The 21,340-nt window shown below is 41.0% G+C and overlaps 1 gene segment (V, D, J or C); it reads right to left on the bottom strand.

Annotated features, from left to right (window-relative positions):
* LOC112628818 overlaps positions 1 to 21,340 on the bottom strand; it is a 1,133,279-nt gene that overhangs the window by 976,773 nt on the left and 135,166 nt on the right.

Raw genomic sequence — 21,340 nt, forward strand, 5'->3', positions numbered from 1 at the left:
TCTGATGTTTTGCAGAATAAATGATCTTATCATTGTTAGACAGGAGCTTCTTTACCTAGGAAGCGACTCCTTTAAACTAAAGCGCCTGAGAGTTGGTTTCCTGAGATCTTGTGAAAATTTATCTATTGGAGAAAAAGAAAATCAGGAAAACTTTTCTCAAATAATTGAAAGAAAGTTTATAAGAAAGTTTTATCAACACAGCCACAAAACTTCAGTTCACCAATTTTTTTGGTTCATTTGTTACAACTCAAGAAGGAATTAAGAAATCTACACAATTGGAAGCCTACTCCAACACGGATAATATTTCCCGACTTGTAAAACAGACCAGTATTCATAAAGAGACACTTCCCCATGAGATCTTCAACTTACACAGATTTGTGTAACCTGAAGAAGTTTCCCTAAGAGGATTTTTCTCCAGACATCTATGTATGCAAAAATACGTTGTGTTTGTGTATGATTAATCTGTGCAAACCCTTGGCACATTAAACAAACTTCTTGTAAACGTGATAACTTTATCACTTACTGTGCACTCACACTTTACTGGTTTCAAAAGTTCATCCCCCTTGCCATGTAGCAATTGGTGCCTTTGAGAATGTGCTGTTGTTTCAAGTGAACGTGTTCTGGATCCTCACTTAACTTCACTGTTTCTTATTGAGTGTAGGTATGTATAGGACTGAAAACCCAACATTTTTTTCAGATTTTTATCAGATTTTAACAGATTCTCCTCTTATGAGATCATCCTGAAACCTTCCAACAACCTCCATCATCCATGCTACCAATCTTTTGCTTTTAGGAAATAAGAGGCAAATTCATAATCCATCCCTGCGTTAAGGTGAGGAATCTTCCTGAACTTCCACTATATCTAGTAGAAACTGTCATTGACAGCCATAATCAAACATTATTTGTTTATGGATCATACCTCAAAACTGAAATTGTTTTTCATAATGGCTATACCATTCTACATTTCCACAATTGTGGAAAGCAGTATAAAGGCTCCTAAAATAATTAAAACCAGAAATATTATATGACCAGTAATCCTGTTTCTGGGAGTATAAGCAAAGGAGATGAAATTACCACCTTGTAAAGATATCTGCATCACATCCTATGTTTATTGAAACACTGTTAAAAATGGCCAAGATATGGAAACAATCTGAGTGTCAGCAGGTAGACAAATGGATAAAGACCATGTGATATACATGCACAATAGAATACGATTTAATGTTATAAAAGAAGAAGATGCTGACATTTGCCACAAGAGGGATCGATTCCCATAACCACTAACAGTGCACACTACCCATTATAGCTCTTCTCTAGGGGATGACAGATCCGTATTCAGTAGTAACCACTGGCTATGATGGGAAGGCAGCTTTTGTGTACTGCTGAATTTTTCAGCATAACACATCAATGTCTGAAAATATTCTGCTGTATCTGCATGTGATAAAGTAGAGTCTTACATTGGAGGAAAAATTAAAAGTGCATGAGTCTTCTAGATACCAAGTCATAGGATGATCATGTTTGTTTCCTTCAGGATGTGAACCACAGGTCATACACACTCGTTGGAGTACTTTTGACAAAAGATGTTCCAGGGGTATAACTTACTTGAACTGGCCGGAGACTGCACAGGTGAAGCAGGTGGTCAATGAGGGCACTTCTAGTCTAGGGCTGACTCCTGTAGGTGCTCCTAGGAGAGGGCACTTAAAGATATAGAGACTAAATCCCTGTCAGTCACATGCAGCCACAACCATCCCTATAGGCCATGTCTGACATCTGAAACACACAACTTGGGCACAGTCGCCCGACAAAGGAGAAGACATAACAATGTTGTCTTCTTTATGAACACAACTCTGCATTCCTCTAAGACCTTAGCCTTTTCTAAGGAGAAAGTGATCAGCTTTTGCATGCCCAATGTTGATTCTATCTGAGAGCTTGAAGAAAAATCTTGATGTGGCACAGCTTTTTCTTTCTAAGAGAGAGAGAGACTGAGGTCAGACTTCCCTGCATTTGAAAGTTTTATTGTTGTCTTTTTTTTTCCAGCTGAATTGAAGCACTGCCTTGTCAAAAACCACAGCCATTATGGTTAATGAACGCTTCTTTACTTTGATATTTCAACTTGTGACCTATGAACTTCAATTGACTCACGCAAATCTCAGTAGAATAATTACAAAATAACTCTCTAGTTCATGAGTATCACTCCAATACTACACTGTCCTTACTGCCAACAATCTTCTGGAAATGTTGAAGGAGAAATAAATAATAAATTCAATTTTAAAATTAAAATTATCAAAACTTTCAGAAACCCATGAACAGTCTTTACCAAAGGTATGGCCACTAGTGCATATGACCTCTGGTCCACTCCCTTAGGGCACAGCCATAATAACCCTATGACTTAATATCTGAAGGTCCATGCATTACTTATTTTACCTCCCATATTAGAATCTGCTGTGTCAATGCAGACCTAACAACTATTTTAAGAGACTGATATTTCATCTGTTAGTTTGTTTTCACGCTGCTAATAAGACATACCTGAGACTGTGTAATTTACAGAGGAAAAGTTTTTGGGACTTACAGGTTCATGTGGCTTGGGAGGCCTCAAAATCATGGCGCAAGGCAAGGAGGAGCAAGTCTTATCTTACATGGGGATAGCAGCAGGCAAAGAGAGGGCTTGTGCAGAGAAACTCCCATTTTTAAAACCATCGGATCTCCTGAGACTCAACCAGTATCACAAGAACCGCCTCCATGATTCAATCACCTCCCACTGGGTTCCTCCCATGATAACTGGGAATTGTGAGAGATACAATTCAAGATGAGATTTGAGCAGGGACACAGCCAAACCACGTGATTCCACCCCTAGCACTTCTCATATATTATGTCCTTACATTTCAAAGCTGTTCATGACTTTCCAACAGCCCCCCAAAGTCTTAACTCATTTGAGCCTTGACTCAAAAGTCCACAGTCCAAGGTCTCATGTGAGACGACACAAGTCCCTTCCATCTATGAGTCTGTAAAATCAAAACCAAGTCAGTTAATCCCTAGATACAATGGGGGTACAGGCATTGTGTAAATACTGCCATTCCAAATGGGAGAAATTGGCCAAAACTACAGGTCCCAGGCAACTCTGAAATCCAACTGGGCAGTCAAATCTTAATGTTTTACAATAATCTTCTTTGACTTCAGGTCTCAAATCCAGGTTAGCTGATGCAGAGGTGAGTTCCCATGGTCTTGGGCAGTTCTGTCCCTGTGGCTTTGCAGGGCACAGTCTCCCTCCTGGCTGCTTTCACTGGCTGGCATTGAGTGTCTGTGGCTTTTCCAGGCACACGGTGCAAGCTATCAGTCGATCCACCATTCTGAGTCCTGAGTTCTGGAAGACAGTGACTTTCTTCTTACAGCTCCACTAGGTGGTGCCCCAGTAGGGACTCTGCGTGGGATTTCTGATCCCACATTTCCCTGTCGCACTGGGAGTAAAGGCACGTGTCACAAGGCCTGCTTGATTTTTGTATTTTTTATAGAGATGGGTGTTTGCCATGTTGGCCAATCTGGTCTTGAACCCTTGACCTCAGAAGATCTGCCTGCCTAAGCCTCCCAAAGTGCTGCAATTACATGCCTGAGCCACTGTGCCTGGCCAAGATTAATATAACTATGAAACTTAATGATGTATTTGAAAACTCCATGGTCATACAAACACATATACATACACCACAGCCCAGCAAAGACACATACATGTGCCCGTGCCAAAGTAAACATATACCTAAACACCAAAACAACACACCCATTTGTTTCACATTATTCTTATTATTTAATCGAATTTAAATTTTGTTTGCAGTTTGAGGCCGTAGTACAAAATAATGCTTTTCTACGTGTATGTCTGCCGATTCCAATATTAAAAAGACAAATATATTTAAATACATGTTTTGGTAACACTGAGTGTCAATGCCATTCTTGTCAAGTATGTGACTTAAATGTGCAATGGTATGTATTTTAAATGGCAGTCTATTATTAATAAATTGAATGACTAATAAGACAAACATCACTTTTAAAATTGTATTACATTATGTGTTGAATTTAGATAGTAGTTTTCAAACTAGGCAGAATAAAACTTTTTTATTTGAAAACTTTTGAACAAAAACAGTTTTGGAATGAATATTCAGTACAAACTCTAGTTTTTATTTGCCAATATGCCTTTTATAACATAGAACTTCCAGCAATACGAAACTGAACCCAGCCCATGCTTTCCGGGAGTCACTCCCAATGGCAGCTTCCTAGAGCGTGGTCTGAGAGGGCGCAAGCACATGGGGAATTGGACTTCATCATCAAAACACTAGTGAGCCGCAGGCCTGAGCACACAGAGGGCAGCAGTAACTGCGGACCCCACTCTGTGGCACTTAGGGAAGGGAGGAGATGGGATGGGGGTGATGTCGGCAGGACCCTAGAAAATGGTGAGGAGGGCAGAGAGTCTGCAGGTAGATGAGCATACTGTAAGGAGAACCGTTATCCTCCTAAACTTGGTTGGCTTCAGTGATTACGAAGAGAAAGGAACTGTTCACCAGACTTGGAGGTCAGAAAGTAAGGGGACATTCTTTTCCCTGTATGGAGACTGAGGAAGATAAAAGACTTTCAATGAAAAAGGGAAGTTGGAGAAATAGTCTGAAAAACAGGACACCAGAAGCAAACCAAAGCGGAGAACAAGAGCCTTTAAAGTGCTGTTTAATTTCTACAAACAGCAGATGAAAGAAAAATAAACCAAACACCAAGCATATGCTGAGTTAAAGTTAGAAAACAAATACAATTGCTTGACAATCACAGCACAAAAACACAAAACTCTATTCATGGAAACCGTCCGTATTGAGGATACACATTTTTTTAAGACAGGGTCTCCCTTGGCCAACCAGGCTGGAGTGCAGTGTGACAATCACAGCTCACTGCAGCCTCAACTCCCCAGGCTTAAGGGATCCTCCCACCTTAGCCTTCCAAGCACCTGGGAGCACGGTTTTTTTTTTCTTTTTTGTATGGAAAGGATCTCACTATGTTGCCAGGCTCTTCTAAAACTCCTGAGCTCAAATGATCTGCCTGCCTCAGCTTCCCAAAGTGCTGGGATTACAGGTGTGATTTTAAATTTTTAATCTTTTAATAATAGTATTATTTTTAATAAATAAAATGTATAAATAACTTATTTTAAAAATTGTTCTGAGAGATCATTGTTAGTATTACCCAGAAAATATGCAGCATTAAAAGTTGAATTAGGCCAGGTGCGGTGGCTGACACCTGTAATCCCAGTACTGTGGGAGGATGAGGCAGGTGGACCATCTGAGGTCTGAAGCTCGAGACCAGCCTGGCCAACATGGCAAAACCCTGTCACTAGTAAAAGTACAAAAATTAGTGAGGCGTGGTGGCAAGTGTCTGTAATCCCAGGTACTCTGGAGGCTGAGGCAGGAGAATTGCTCGAACCCTGGAGGCGGACGTTGCATTGAGCCGAGATTGTGCCACTGCACTCCAGCCTGGATGAGAAGAGAGAGACTAGATCTAAAAAAAAAAAAAAAAAAAAGATAAAGAAAAAAGAGAGAATTAAATCCCTGTTCTGTTCTGGCTGGATTGCAGTGGCTCACGTCTGTAGTCCCAGAACTTTGGGAGGCCGAGGTGGTCGGATCACGAGGTCAAGAGATTGAGACTATCCTGGCCAACATGGTGAAACCTCGTCTTTACTAAAAATACAAAAATTAGCTGGGCTTGGTGGCGCATGCCTGTATTCCCAGCTACTCAGGAGGCTGAGTGAGGAGAATCACTTGAACCTGGGAGGAGGAGGTTGCAGTGAGCCGAGATGGCGCCACTGCACTCCAGCCTGGTGACAGAAGATGACTCTGTCCAGGAAAAAAAAAAAATCCCTCGTGTAAATTAATGTATTGTAGGTAAGAAATCATGGATTTACAAGGAATTAATGGTGAGAAATCCTGGGGAAGACTTTTGCTTGCCCAGCCCAGGAACCACCAAAGGCTAAAAGGAAACCACAGTCTCACAGGCTCCTGACGTGGAGCGGCCTCCTAAGAGAATCCTGATGTCCTGAGCGCCCCTTGGTGGTTCTGAGCACCCACTCATGTCCTGGAGGTTCTCAGCACCCCACTGGTGTCCCGGTTGCCCCCTGGTGGTTCTGAGGGCCCCCTGCTGCCATTGTCTTTCAGTTTCCCTGTGTTCTTCTCCACAGATAGAGTCTGCGCATTGTCACACTTTCATCTTTAACCAGATTAACTATACTGCTGAGAAAGCAAAGTGTGCATCCTGGAAGTATGTATGTTCTTTCAGTTGAATCTTAATAATTCAGTTTTTTTTTTTTTTTCCTCTGGGCTGTGACCTATACACAGAGTCTCCAGAAATGGAACTGAGGCTTTCCCTTTTCTGGCTAGTCTGGTAATTATAGGATTATTACCCTATTGGCTAATTTGACCCATTTTCATGGTAAAGGAAGGCTGCTGGGAGGGGTCTGTAATGGAGATGGACCAACTTCCTCCACATAGATAAGGTTCCACAGATGTCTTTCTCCTGGATGGTCTATATAGAGAAATTTCTGTGTGTATTTCTTAGAGACTAGGTCTTTCGATAACTTAGCCATATTGATCTACGTCGATATTCATGCAAAGAACCTGGAGGTTCTAGGTCAGATATGCCATTTGTGTTTATTTAGTTCAGATTTACATTACACAGCCAGGCTCATTTAAATTGTCACATGCTTGGTTAAACATGTTGGGACAGCAGCTGAATGTAGTCATCAAATCGATCTAGGAGAAGCCTGGGTCCAATACACTGTTTATTGGAGCTGAGAGCAACATCACTGACTCACTAAAGTGGCCATTTCTTCCCTGAAAAAGCTTCGCTACCAAGTATAGTAAGGAGCTGATACGGAGCCACTGTGGGGTTGAATTTCTTCCTGTCAGCCGGTCATGCAGGGTGTTTGTTGGGGACCAGCCTCAACACCACCCGTAGGGTACTTGAAGTCCGGTGGCGATGAAGGAATGAGAAGAGACAAGTTAAGAGTGTAAAAAGGTTGGGGGTCAGGGGGCCAGGGGGCCAGTGTAATTTGGAGGCTGCAAAGACACTGAACTTTGGTCTCTACACTATTTATTGGGTATAATTACTTGGATCTAAGGAGCAGATGTTTAGGGGTGAAACGGTAAAAAGGAGGCGGTGCTCAACCAGCATATATTTAATTACTGATTTTTTTTTTTAAGTTATTGGAGAGCAGCTGCTGGGAGTGGGCTTACCTGGGAGCCGGCGAGTCTGGCCACATTTTAATGTTTTAAAGGAGTGTCTTTGCTTTGAGCACAGTGTTATAGATAAGAGAGCAGGTCACACTCTGGTCATGGGAATGTGATGGCAATAAGGAGGTTTTCCTCTTCAGAGGCCTCTTGTGGCTTTCCACAACTTATCATCTCATACTTTTATGGCCAGTTTATACAGGCACAACAGTGTTTTGAATGATGTAGACTTTTATCCACAGATGGTAATGATTCCCAGTGTTGTTGAAATGGCTGGCAGCCCCCAATCCTGTTTCTCCCCTCAACTCACCTGAATGTCTCCGAGAACCCCACGAACCTCGGAACTCTCTTTCATGGATGACTCTGAGCATTGTCAATCTGCTCAGTGCTACAAACAGAGGATGTAACTTACGGAGGATTCTCAGCCCAGCAACATGCTGGGCACATCACATAGGACACATACTCAAGATGGTCAATTCATGTCAGTGCCAATTAATATTTAATTGAAGGGACATGATTTCCAGTGCGTTGGAGTTTAAAAACTTCATGATTCTTGGCAATACAGCAATAAACTGAATGGTTTGCAGAAGTGAGCTCATTGTTAGAAGAAAACTGCCTACTCCCACGAAGGCAGTCTCTTCAACTAAAGCACCCAAAATGTGGTGTCCTCAGATCTTGTGAAAATTAATTTCCTGTAGTAAAGAAACAGGAAAGCTATTCTCAAAGTATTGGAAGAATCTTATCAGAAACATTACCAACACAGCAGTGAAATTTCAGTATGTCAATTCTTGGGTTTATGTTTGACAACTCAAGGAGCAATCAATACATTTATACAGAGGGAATTTTGACCTATGCACTTAGTAGCCTAGAATTCACTCAAAGAAAATATTCTATTGGATCTCAAATTTAACAGATCTCTGTAACCTGAAGAAGTTTTCTCAACAGATTCTTTTTCTCTATACTTGCATAAATGTAAGAAAAAACCACACAGTGTATATTTGTGCATGAGTGATCTATAGAAGTCCTTGGCATATTAATGAAATTTCATGGAAACATGGTAACTTTATAACTTACTGTGAACTCACACTTCACTGGTTTCAAACATTTCTCACCCATGTGATGGAGCAGTGGGTGCCTCTGAGAATATGCTGATTTTTGGACCGAACATGTTCTCTACTCTTCACTTGACTTCATGGTTCCTCTCTCATACAGATATGTCTGTGATTGAAAACCGTACGCTGATATTCAGCAGATTTTCCTCTTATGAGATTCATATTCTCCCTTTCTTTCTCTCCATGTCTCTCTCTATTTTTCTCCATTTTTCTCCTGCCATTACTCTTTATTAATGAACCTCCTGAATACTGTCAACAGCCTCTATCTCACATTCTGCCAATCTTCTGCCTCAAAGAAAATTGGGGGCACACTCATCCTTGCCCAGGATGGGAAAACTTATATTTAGCCAAGATGGGAAAACTTCCACAAGATTTATTAGAGCCTCATATGAAAAACTATGAGAAAACATTATTTGTTTTTGGATTATACCTCAAAACAAGAATGCTTTTTCATAATAGCTATGGCATTTTATATTCCCACCATTATGCAAAGGAGTATGGAGGCTCCAAACAAATTAAAACAGAAATACCAAATGACCAGTGATCCAGCTTATGCAACTATACCCAAAGGGGATGAAATTACCACCTGGTGAAGATACCGAACTCCTATGCTTATTGCAGCACTATTCTCAGCAGCCATGATATGGAAACTAAGTGTCTGCCAATGGACAAATGGATAAAGACAATGCGGTATATGTACACAATATAGCATTATTTAGCCTTGTAAAATAAAGAGATGCTGCCATTTTCCACAAGCCAAATGTATTCCCACAACCACTACCAGTGTTTTCTATCCAATGCAGCTCATCCCTGGGATCTGGCACATCCAGAAGGAAGGACTGGTTGTAATGGAGTGGCCAGAGACAGTGTAGGTGAGGCACAGGGTCAGTGTGGACTCTTCAGGTCCAGGGCTGACTCCTGCAGCTGCTCCTGGGACAGGGCATGTGAGTACATGGAGAATCAGTCCCTGTGAGTCACATATACCTACACTCAGCCCGTAGACCCACGTCTGACTTCTGAGACAGTCACCCTGGGGAGCTGTCACCAGGTACAGAAGTAGACAAAATAATGTCATCTTCTTCATGAACACAACTCTGCATTCCCCCAGATACCTCAGCCCTGCCTGAGGGGAGAGCTATTAGCTTCCACAGCCCAAAAGCATTTTATACGCTGGAGCTTGAAAAATAATTTGGATGTGGCACCGCTTTGCACTTATAGGAGAGAGGGCAGAGGTCAGACTCTCCCTTGATTTGAATACGTTTTATTGTTGTGCCTATTTTCTTGCTGACATGAGTTACCTGATTGACAAAAACTACAGCCATGACAGGTCATAAAATTTGCTTTATTCTGATTTTCTCACCTGTGACATTTGATCCATATCAAGTGAGCGATGTGAGGTCAAAATTAGTTTGTGGTGCAGAGTGATGGGCATGGACATAGCAGATTACCGAGGCTGCATTCACAACCTAGGTAACTGTTATGTTTTATTTTAATTAGGAAACATTTCTGTACATTCCTTATATTTATTAAACTCCTGTTGAGAAACTTCAACTAATGTTATAGCTTGATGGATCCTACCCAATAATAAAACTAAAGGTTTTCAAACAGGAATTCCTACTACAATGTTAGTTTTACTTTAGGACAAATTTTTTCACCTCATTTGAAATTGGCCCAGATGCACTGATTAGAGCGTGTCAGTTAAGACGCAATCAGGAAATGAGTTCACATGTTTCTGGAGCAGGACATGGCTTTGAGACGCTTTGCAAACAAAGTGGTTCCTCACGTCTTCTGGAAAATCCATAAAAATGGGCAAGTCAAGGACTGCTTAGAAGCACTCTTCCATTCCATATTCTTGACTAATGCAAAGGTGGAAGTCAGTGCAGAAAAAGAGGTAACATGAAAGCTAGAGAGAGTGTTGTACCAGTTCATTGCGCCAAACCTGTCATCTTAACATAGTGTACGATCTTATCTGAACTGTCAGGTGGTAAATTTCCTGAGAGATTCAAAAATGTTTTTATCAAATATCAACATTTCCCCACCAAATTTAAGTTAAAAAAATGGAAAACTCTTAGTTGTCTACTTGACTCAGATGATCTCTGTCAGATGATTTCAAATGAATACTAATTCAATTTCTCTGTTAAACTCTCCTACATGGTAGAGCTGAATTGAATACAGACTTAAATCAACACATGCAGGAAATTTTAAGACACCTGAGGTTATGTCCTGCTCATGTGTAAATTAGTTAAAAACAAAATCCTGGAAAATCTGTGAAGGTGGGACTTACCGAGGAACCCAGGCTCAGGGGCCTTTGGACACTTTTAGGTGGATTTTCTTCAGATTCCATTCTCCATGGAATTAGAACAAGTTTCATTTACTGTCTGCTGTTTTTCTCAATGACTTGAAGTAATTCCTTGACAAAAGTCTACAGCCTGTTCAATCCATAAACAGATTTTGTGTTTCCAACCTGTGATATGCCGATGTTTTCATCATTTAACTGAAACACACCCACTACAGGAAAAAAAGAAGTTATAAAGCAATTCTGTTAGGCGTTTCCTTTGCTCAAATGCTAAACTGCTATTACCATCTAAAATATTCTGTAACTGCTGGAAAAATGGCATTGCTACATAGAATTAATCACATATTTAAAAACTACTTTTTGTATTTATTTTTTAATTTCATAAACGTGGAATGTTTATTTTTTCCATTTATTTGTTTTATCTCTATTTTTTTTTACCAGTGTTTTGTAGTTTTTCTAGTAGAGATCTTTCATCTCATTGGCTTAGCTACATTCCTAGGTATTTAGTTGTCTTGGTGGCTATTGGGAGGGCATATTCTTGATTCCACTCTCAGCCAGAAGGTTTTTAGTGTATAGAAATGTTACTGTGATTTTTGTACATTGATTTTATATCCTGAAACATTCATAAACTAATTTATAAATACTAGGGACTTTTGACAGAATCTTCAACATTTCCTAGATACACAATTATGTCATCAGTGAAAACAGATAGTTTGCATTCTTCTATTTCTTTTATATGGATGCCTTTTACTTCTTTACCTTACCTGATCTGGTTAATACTTCCAGTACTATACTGAATAGAAGCGTTGAGAGCGGGCATCCTTATCTTGTTTCTGTTCTTAAGGAAAATGCTTCCAGTGTTTGCCCATTCAATATGATGTTGGCTGTGGGTTTTTCATAGATGGCTCATTAGATTGAAGTGTGCTTCTTCAATGCTTATACTTTTGAGGGGTTTTTTTTTTTTTAACATAAAGGGATGTAAGATTTTATTGAAAGCTTTTTCTCCATCTTCTGGGATACTACAACGGTTTTTGCTTTTGATTCTGTTTATGTAGTGAATCACATATATTGATTTGCATAGGTTAAAGCAGCCATGCATCTCTGGAATAAAGCATACTTGATTGTGGTGTGTCAATTTTTTGATATACTACTGGATTTGATTTCGTACGTTGAGAATTTTTAAGCCTATTATCATGAGAAGTATTTGTCTCGAGTTTTCCTCTCTTGTGTCTCTGCCATATTTTGGTATAAGACTGATGTTGGCTTCATAGAATTAGTTGAGAAGGAGTCTCTATGCCTTGAGTTTCTTTGAGTAGTTTCAGTAGAATTGGCATCTTTTCCAGGTTTCTTTTTCTTGGTAGGTTATTTATTATTGATTCAATTTTAGAAGTTGGTATTGCTCTATTTAGGGTTTCAGTCTCTTCCTGATTCAATCTTGGGAGATTTTGTGTTTCCCAAAATTTATGCATTTCCTCCAGATTCTCTAATATGTGTGCATGAAGTTTATAGTATTTGGAGAATTTTTGTATGCCTCTGGGGTCAGTTGTAATATCCCCTTTGTCATTTCTGATTGTACTTATTTGGATCTTCTTTATCTTTGTTAATCCAGCTAGGGGGTCTATCAATCAATATTATTTATTTAACAAAGAAGAAACTCTTAGGTTTATTGATATTTGGTATGCCTTTTTGTATCTTAATTTCATTAAGTTATTCTCTAATTTTATTTTTTTCTGCCAGGTTTGAGATTTTTTAGTTCATTTAGGTGTGAAGTTAAGATTACTAATTTGAGACCTTTCTAATTACTTGATGAAATCATTTAAGGTTATCAGCTTTTATGGTGCCCAAATAAATTATCAGATTCAATGCTATTCCTATCAAACTACCAGCATTATTTTTACAGCATTAGAAGAAAAACTTCTTTAAAAATTTATGGAATAAAAAAAGAACTTTAAAAACAAAAGCAATCTTAAGTGACAAAAATACTGTCAAAGGTATCCCACTATAAGACATCACATTATACTATAAAACCACAGAAACCAAAATAGCTTGATACCTGTACAAAAACAGATGCATAGACCACTGAAAGAGAATACAAAACTCTGAAATAAAGTCGCACAACTACAATCATCTGATCTTACACCAGGACACTAAAAACATGCAATGAGGTAATGTATCCCTATTCAATAAATCGTTCTGGGATAACTGGCTAGCCATATGCAGAAGATGGAAGCAACATGTCTACCTTTCACCATTAACAAAAATTAACAAAAAAATGGAGTAAAGATTTAAGTACAAGACCTCAAACTATAAAAATCTTGGAAGACAACCTAAGAAATACTCTTCCCAAATTGTTTTTGGCAAGAAATGTTTGGCAAAGTCCCCAAAAGCAATTGCAGCAAATGGAAATTCTGTATGTGGCACCTAATAAAATCTGAGTTTTTACACAGCAAAAGACACTATCAAGAGAGTAAGCAGAGAGCCTACAGAATGGGTGAAGATATTCACAAACTATGTGTCTGATGGAAGTCCAATATCCAGGTGCTGTAAGAAATGTAAATCAACAATCAAAAACAAAACAACCACATTTACACAATAGGCAAATGACATGAGCATAAACTTCTCAAAAGTATATAAACTGGCCAGGACATATGAAAAAAATGGTTAGCATCACTAATCAACAGATAAATGCAAATCAAAACTGCAAAGAGATGCTATCTCATACCAGTCAAGATCAGTACTACTAAAAAGTCAAAAATTAACAGATTCTGGGTAGGTTGCGGAGAACAGGAAACACATATACGGTGTTGGTGGAATGTGAATTATTCCAAGCACTGTGGAAAGCAGTCTGGAGAGTTGCAAAATATTTAAAGCAGAGCTGCCATTTGGCCCAGTCATCTCATAAGTGGGTATATGCACAAAAGAAAACAAATCATTCTACCAAAAAATACACCCACTTTCATGTTTATTGCTATGGTATTCTTAATACCTAAGACAAAAAACCAATCTGCGTGTCCATTAATGGTGGATTGGATAAAGAAAATACAATATATTGACATCATGGAATGCTATGCAGTCATAGAAAAATAATGTCTTTTGTGAAACTTGGGTGCAGCTGGAAGTCAAAATTCTAAGCAAACTGATGAAAAAAGAGACAATGAGAGTCAATGGGACATGAATCTGGCATTGTGGGTGTGTCTGTGTGTAAAATTGAGAAAAGAACTCACCTGGATACATAAACTCTTAAAATAGCCAAGTCTGGAGCCACTCCTATCCGAGTTTCCGTTTCATTAGGTTTTATTGTCCTGATTTTTAGTGAGCTAAATTTTCTTTTCTTTACTCTTAGCTAACGTAACTACACATCCTGATTTAGAGGCATGACAATAAAAATGTCATATTTGAAGCTTACAAGTCCCTTACAATTTACTGGCCCTCTCAGGGGGAGGTCGACCAAGGATACTGACCCGTAATGGTATTTACTTTAGACCGCAGTCCCTGAGCTTTACTCATTCATAGAGCTACTCTCTTTTTTTTTTTTTTTTTTTTTTTTTTTTTTTTTTTTTTTTTTTTTTTTGTGACGGAGTCTCGCTCTGTCGCCCAGGCTGGAGTGCAGTGGCCGGATCTCAGCTCACTACAAGCTCCGCCTCCCGGGTTCACGCCATTCTCCTGCCTCAGCCTCCCGAGAGAGCTACTCTCTTAACCATGTTAATTATCCACAAGTGTGTTGACTCAGCGCTTCTGTTGTGAATTCTATACTAAATAAACGCCTGGAGCCCGAGCTGCTCAGGGCCGCTGCTGCCATTCTTTACAGGCCTCTCCTTGGAGTCAGTCAGCGGCCTCGGACCCTCAGCTGAACTGGCAAAGCGGAATACCTGTGTCAGTGTATGTTTTAGTCCCCCGCCGCCGAACCAGGGGTCTGCAGGAACAGCCGCCCGCAGCTAGCGCCCTCTTGTGAGGAGCCATACTCAGTTCTAGTCAGGAATCTTCCTCAGGTTCCTGTCCTGAGTCTGACTGGAGAAGACTCACCAGGAAGCCTGAGCTTCCTCAGGACTCTGATCGTGGCGACCATGGCTGGGAACTTCTCATCTCCTCAGTAAGGATCGTCTGCATTTTGTACATAGGAGAATAGGTTTTCAGAGTAAAACAATCATTTAAAAAATACGTAGAGATGACATTAGTAACCAGAGAATCCTGAACTTAGAGAGGTTCACTAGAGGAACCGTAGAAAGATGACGTCCCACATCCTGACAGGAAATCAGCCTCCGTGTGCACCGGCCTCCGGGTTGACTCTGATCAGTGGGTCCCGAGCGCCCCCTGCCGCTGATTTTCCCCCGCGTTCCTGCAGGGAGGTTTGTGTCCGGGCTCACACTGACCTCCCCTCACTGTGTCTTTCGCACAGTAATAGACAGCCGTGTCCTCAGCTCTCAGGCTGTTCATTTGAAGATACAGTGTGTTCTTGGCGTTCTCTCTGGAGATGGTGAATCTGCCCTTCACGGAGTCTGCGTACCATGTGCTACCCCCACCAGTATTAATAGCTGAGACCCACTCCAGCCCCTTCCCTGGAGCCTGGCGAACCCAGTACATCCAGTAGTTACTGAAGGTGAATCCAGAGGCTGCACAGGAGAGTCTCAGGGACCCCCCAGGCTTTGCCAAGCCGCCCCCAGACTCCACCAGCTGCACCTCACCCTGGACACCCGCAAACAAAAAGACACCAAGGTCAGAAACTGCCAAACATATCCACTGTTCCTCTCACTCATGTCTCCTCACACACAGTATTTCTACTTCACTCTCAATTACCTTTCAAAAGAGCAACCAGGAAAACCCAGCTCAGCACAAACTCCATGGTGTGTTCTGTGTTTAGTGCTGATCGCTGAATAGAAACACCTGGGAATTCTGGGGCTGGGCTCCTCTCCCAGAGCTGCAGGGTCAGGGCTGGGCTGCTTTTCATCAGAAGAGGGAGGGACCTATTTGCATGTCCCCGACTATATAGCAAGCTCTGGGGTGGGACGGCTGAGGAGAGGGCAGTGCTCAGAGCAGATGAGAGTGTCCCGGAAAACACTGGAGTCAATTCTCTCTCTCAGGAAATATAACTTCAGATTATGTGATTGTGCCTTGATAATCATTTAGTATTCATCGTCTTATTTAATTTTTACATACTTGTAGAATGTACTTAACGCAAGTGTGAATGTCACATTTTTAGAGAAGATGATTACATGCAGAACAGAGCAGCTGTGCAATGTGTCCAATATCACACATCTGGACAGAGTTAGCCCTATTATCTGTGCCTGTGACGCTGAACACTGGAGGAGTCGGCTCCCCTGAGACAGCTCCAGGGTGGTGTGGGACACGCCTAGAGGGGTTTTCAGGATGTCCCACCTGTTATAACACTTTATGTAATTTTGCCGTTTCTAGTGTTTACCTGAAATATACACTTAGTGTTCACATGTGTGTGTTGTCAGGAGTCCGTGATTATTCAAGTGTCAATATTTATCTCTTTCTTGGTTTTTCTCAGCCAATATATTCATTTTTGTTACTGCTTTAATAAAATCAATTAACAATGGAAACAAATTGATAGTGCAGCATTTGGGAAATGTTGATATATGTGTGCAGTCATTGAATCAGCACTTCAATCATGCTGTTAGCAATTAAATTAACCTCTATTTTTTTCTCTCACTTCTCTGTAATTTCATTTCACCACCTTGTTACTCTTACCACCCTTTTCTCAGAAAATTCAGATCTTCTTCATGTTAATTTACAATAGTTGCATCTTCTACAATTCATACAAATAAAATCACTTGAGATTTACTGTGAATTCTTCAGCTTCCTTCATTCACCACAATTATTTTATAATATCTTCATGTTCTTATGTGAATGAGGCATGCCTTGATTTCAATGGTTCATCGTATTCTGGTACATTAATATTTCTCAAATTGTTTGACAATGCACCAAATAATGGATACTTGATATGTTGTCTCAATTCCTGAATTTTATTTAGAAATTAGATACTAAGCATTATAATGTAAAAATTGAGAAATTAATCTTATTCTGACCTCGTTAACAAAAACCATGAATAACTACAAAAAATAAACCCTTCAAGATATCTGAGTTGATGTCACAGAGAAAAAAAAATCCCTGTATTCTGAGAAAATAGGGGCCTGCAGAGAGAACTAGGGTCCACTTATTAGAGTAACTGGGGCAGGTGCCACTTACTGCATGGTACTGAAGAAGGAAAAAGCTAACCTGGAAATGTTTCATGAGTTTTGAGGACGTGTGTGCTAATGGTGTGAGAATGTGAAACTCCCGGCACTTGCAGGCTTTCCTACAGAATTGGGGAAATCCCCAGACAACTCACCCACCTGCTGTCCTGTGGTGTGGACTGGGGAGGAAGAACAGCAGCTCCGTTCAATGCTGAGTCCCCCTTCACTATATGTGGGAGACATTTATTAAATCTTGTGTCCTTCAGGCACTGGTAGAATCAACTAGAACACAAGGAAACAGAGGACACCAAGGAAACTCTACCCAGAAACACCTCCCATCTCTTTCCTGAGGAATGAAATCCTGAATCTGTGGGGTAAGGACAGTGGGTCAGAACCTGAGGATGCTGATGAAAATCCACTGTGGCTGGGAAGAGACACTCTGACACTGGGGAAGGGAAGGAACAGAAACACTTGTAAGGCCATGCTTCAGAGCCTGTCCCACCACCCATAGATAAGAAGGAGGCTTAGTCAGAAGGTTGGAGAATGTGCCCCTGTGTCCAAGCCCCTTCACCACACAAACAATCACCAAGTAAAAGTGTCAGCAGGATGCACCTGCCACAGCGGAAAGAGGCTGTCTCTGGGGAGAATAAAATGTGAAAACCCAAAGCCAAACAGGGACACAAAATCAGGTATTGCTGGAGGAACCTGAAGCTTTTGTGAACAGGAGAAGCTGACTTCAACTGTGATAGCCGTTGCAACCGTACACTTGAAATCCAACCCTGAGTAGACTCACAGAAACGTGGTTAATAAAGGCCCAGCAGAATGTAGTATGTGATCATCTCCTGGAAAAAAAAAATTAATGTAAGAAAATAAATTACAAGCGAAATGCAAACTGAAATTATACATGTGTTTCATTTTTATAAAAATGTGAAAGCAAATAAAATTTTGTCATTAAAAAAAATCCTGAGACAATTTGTCAGCAGATTCATGTTTCAGGGCACATTAGCAAAGTTTCTCTTTGAGTAGCCATGTGCTATGCACTGAAAACATAGATCTATACAAAGAAATTAAGATTGTATAAAAAGAGAAAATCAAGATGAAGTGCAGTTATTATCTTTGTAATTGCTATAACATATAACTATATAAAGCGATAAAAATATATATTATATTTTATATGTAAGTGCAAACTGAGAATAAACAAGAAGGAGTGGTGAGAAGGAGGAATTCAAAGTACACAGTTACACTATCTCTGTACTTCGGATCAAGGGCATCACAGTATCTGCATTAGAATCTAATTCCATACAATTCTTATTGTAAACCTTATGGCAGCCAATATAATACTTATAAAACTTGAATTAGATAATATTTTAATAGAGAAATAAACATCGTTATGAAATGCTAATTTAAACACACAATAACAGAAAAATAATATTAACTTTAAAAGAGAATTTATTGTAGTTGATTTAAAAAAGCACAGCCCAACTATTAGCTACATACAAGGAAGTTACTGTACCTATCCACAAATAGAAAAGATAAAGATGGTAAATGATGGATGATGAAAATATGAACCAAAAGAAAGTTATAGTACCTGTGTAAATTTCAGACAAAGTAGACATCAAAAAGGACTTTCAGGACTTAACAGGGATATTACATAAGATAAAGTGACCAGTTTTGTAAAAAGATGCCAAACAAGACTTAACAAATATATAATAGACGAAGAATGCCCCATTCATTGTGATTTCAGAACAAATGTGAGTAAGGAAGTAAAGATGTCAGTGAGACCATGCACCTAAGGGCACCCCGGGGACGGAGAAGCTCCTTTGTCGTCATGGAGGGCACCACTGGGAACTTCCTCTTGAATTTCTCCCTGTTGCTGCTCACAACAGCCCCAGTCCTGGAGGCTGATGAACCACGATTATGCTGCAATCAGTGAAGGTGAATCCAGAGGCTTTGCAGGAGAGGCTTAGTGAACCACTGGGCTGTACAATTTTCCCCCCTCAGACTCCACCAATGAACTTCAAACAGGAATTCTGCAAACACAGATGGAACAGACTGAGAACAGCCCCATGTGGAGCAGCCGCAGCTGGACCTGATTCACAAGGGCCCCTGATACTGAGGGTGATGAGGAGGGAAGCCCAGATCAGTGCAGACCCCACGGTGCAGACACTGAGGACGGGCACAGACATGGGGTGGCTCCTCACCACGGCCTGAAGGAACAGGGGATGAGCTGCCTTTCACAAGGAGGGGAGGGGACACATTTCCATGTCTTTCTTCTTGTGGTCATGGGTGCACCGCTCAGCATTGCTCATCCATCCTCTGTGTCTCCATTTCAGGGAGGGCAAAGACAAAGGATTCCTGGGTCTGGATGCACAGGGTTAATCTGCCNTTGGTATTTGGGATTCTGTCTGAGATCTTAGGAGAAGGTAGTGGGACATGTGTCCATTCTTCTCAGTATGTGACCTTGAAGATGTGGCCTGGTCTCTAAACAATTCTGATTAAAAATATGTGGATTCTGGATTGCAGTGACAACTTCAGACAAAAACTCTATAACAGGTCAGCACTGGAGGATAGTCTTATGCAGATCATGAAGATTAGTGCGATTCCCTTTCCTGGGAACCAGAGAGGAACTCTGTGACCCCTCTTCTCTAGAGCACAAGACGCTCTGGTCCTTCCCTGACAGGTCACACTTGTGAAACAGCCACATATTTATCAAGCCCAGAGTCCTTACCCACATATTTATCATTTCAGGTCCATCTGTCTCTGAAAGACTTTATCCTCCATTGATTTGCATGAACACACTCTAGGATGTTCTGTATTGCAACTTGTGCGTTTGACATTAGTTTGGTGAATTATGTAATAAACAATCTATCTCCTTGGATGTGGATAACAGGAGAGTCTTCAGAAGTTTGATGTGTTTTGAAATCAGGACAAACCTGGGCTGTCTTATTAGGACCTGAACAACTGGGCTTACCTGTGGGACAACAGAGGGAAAGAGACAGACCCCACAGCAGAGCCAGGTGAGCTCCTGACCTACCAGATGGTCCCTGGGCATTTAGTTTGAACAGGTCGAGAAAGACCTTCCTCACCCTCAGGAGAATGATGAACATTGAGGGAAATTGAGATAAGTTTTTATTTACAGAGAATAATTCATAAGCTTGTAGACCTCTATGTGGGTGTGTACAGGGTTGCTAGGATATGCTCATACACAGAACAGAAAGAATTATAATTCGTGGAAAGAAAAACAAAGAGCTTCTGAATTTGTAGATATTGTTTGCCACAAATGGGTCAGGTCACTAGATCATCTTATGTTGCTGGAGGTAAAACTTCTCAACGTTGTCATGGAGACAAAAAGCAAAAGAGGAAAGATCCAAGTGAGATTCCTTTGAAAAATACCAGTAACGAACAGGCCAAAAGAAGTGAACCCTTATGGAAAGAGCGCTAAGAATTGGGGTTTGAGAACCTCTGCCTAGATTTCAGAAGACGTGTGAAAACACCTGGATGTCCAGTCATAAGTTTGCTGCAGCGGTGGAGCACTCACGGAGAACCTCTGCTAGGGCAGTGAGGAAGGGAAATACAGGGCCAGAGCTCCCACACAGAGTCTCTACTGGGGCACTGTCTAGTGGAGCTGTGAGAAAAGAGCTGCCATCCTCCAGATCCCAGAATGGTAGATCCACTGACAGCTTGCACTGTGTGCCTGGAAAAGCCACAGACACTCAACACCAGCCTGTGAAAGCAGCCAGGAGGGAGGCCGTACCCTGTAAAGCCACAGGGGTGGAGCTGCCCAAGACCATCGGGACCCACCTGTTGAATCAACATGTCCCGGATGTGAGAAGTGGAGTTGTAGGTGATCATTGCGGAGCTTTATGATTTGACTGCCCTGCTGGATTTTGGACTTGCGTGGGGCCTCTTTGTTATGGCCAATGTCTGTCACTTGGAATGGGTATGTTTACCCAATGCCTGTAACTTGCTTTTGAATTTACAGGCTCATAAGTGGAAGGGACTTGCCTTGTCTCAGATGAAAGGTTGTACTGTGGACTTCCGAGTTAATGACGAAATGAGTTTGGACTTTGTGGAGCTGTTGGGAAGGCATGATTGGCTTTGAAATGTGAGGACATGAGATTTGGGAGGGGACATGGGGTGGCATGATATGGTTTGGCTGTGTCCCCACTCAAGTCTCATATGGAAGTGAAACTCCCATGATTCCCAACGTTGTGGGAGGGGCCCAGTGGGAGGTGACTGAATTATGGGGGTGGGTCTCTCCTGTAGTGTTCTCATAATAGTGAATGAGTCTCGTGAGATCTGACAGTTTTAAAAAGGGGAGACCCCAGCACAAACTCTCTTCTCTCGTCTGCTGCCACGTCAGATGTGCCTTTCACCTTTCACTGTGATTGTGAGGCCTTTCCAGCCACGTGAAACTGTAAGTCCAAAAAAACTCTGTCTGTTGTAAATTGCCCATTCTCTGGTAAGTCTTTATCAGCAGTGTGAAGACAGACAAAT

The sequence above is a fragment of the Theropithecus gelada genome, chromosome 7b (assembly GCF_003255815.1).
Source record: "Theropithecus gelada isolate Dixy chromosome 7b, Tgel_1.0, whole genome shotgun sequence".
Taxonomy (NCBI): domain Eukaryota; kingdom Metazoa; phylum Chordata; class Mammalia; order Primates; family Cercopithecidae; genus Theropithecus; species Theropithecus gelada.